This window comes from Oryzias melastigma, unplaced genomic scaffold, assembly GCF_002922805.2.
Source record: "Oryzias melastigma strain HK-1 unplaced genomic scaffold, ASM292280v2 sc07626, whole genome shotgun sequence".
Classification (NCBI taxonomy): Eukaryota; Metazoa; Chordata; class Actinopteri; order Beloniformes; family Adrianichthyidae; genus Oryzias; species Oryzias melastigma.
In genome coordinates, this window is record NW_023424188.1 from 1 (window position 1) to 1,152 (window position 1,152).

Here is a 1,152-nt window from a genome sequence, read left to right on the forward strand (position 1 = left end):
TCTGTGGGCAGACAGATCTAAAGGAAGTTTATGTGTTGTCCACCTTTCTGGCAATTCATCATCTGTTAAAGCTTGTAGTAGACAATGAGCTCTTTAATAAAAAAAAAAATAATCTACTCAAACACATGAAAGTGCACAGAAAAAAATCATTTACCTCCACATCTGGGAAGCTGATCACTCCACTCTCCACTTTCCAAACATTCAATCTCTGCATTTCCTTGAATGAATTTTCCTCGTTGGCTGCATTCAAACTTTAATTTTTGTCCCTTCTTAGCTCTTCTTCTCTCTACATTTGTCATCAGGCGTAGGATTGTTGGTATATCAGGCATCTCACAAGTTTCTGTTATAAATAACACATTCTTTTATTTTTATTTTTAGTGACATATACCAAAGAAATAGTTGAGCACTGTTAAAAAGGAATTACTATTTTAAGTAATCAGAAATAGGCTACGCAAATCCAATTCTTTAAAAAAAAAAAATCTCCCACAACATTAAAATGAACATACTTGTGCATGTTGGGAAGGTTGAACTCCAAAGTCCTGTGTCTAAACATTCAATTTCATTTTCTCCTTCAAGTTCATACTCAGAGTTGCAGAATACATTTAATTTTCCTCCTGATTTCACTCTTAAGGTGATCGGAGAGACTCCCGGACTTGGACCTAGTTGTGGAACATCACAAGGAAGGCCTGCAGTGATAAAAAAAAAATAGAAAAAAGTGATTTAAAAATGCTACTGCAAGTTATTATTTGTTGTTGTTGCTATAAAAATAGGTGATAGTCATCAACAGTGCCCTAGTCCAAACGGATATATTGATAGTAATGATATAAAAAATGCTTACCTGAACATTCAATTTGTTAATTGAATAATTGACAAACAACTCATTCAGATACAGAAAAACAGTTTCTCGTGTTCAAGATAGAACAAAAAATTTTGTTTTCCTTTCTGATTTTACAGTTTTGGCTGACTCAACTGTATGAATCTTAAGTTAAACAGTGCTCTTCACATTTTTTATGATAAATGAGGAAGAAATAGTTTGGCTCCCATAATTGTTGTTCTTGCTTAGAAAATTAACATTTTTTTTTAAATCTGTTGTAATCTATAGTGTGAATTTACCTTCACAAGAGGGTACTGGTTTATTCCACTGTCCGTCAT

At 33.1% G+C, this 1,152-nt stretch overlaps 1 long non-coding RNA gene across 1 annotated transcript; it reads right to left on the reverse strand.

Moving 5' to 3' along the window:
- Window positions 1-38: 38 nt before the first annotated feature.
- Window positions 39-1,152, reverse strand: LOC112138322. The gene is made up of 3 exons (XR_002917752.2): window positions 1,114-1,152; window positions 507-686; window positions 39-340 (listed from the first exon to the last, which is right to left on the reverse strand). It is a non-coding gene; the product is annotated as an uncharacterized LOC112138322 (long non-coding RNA).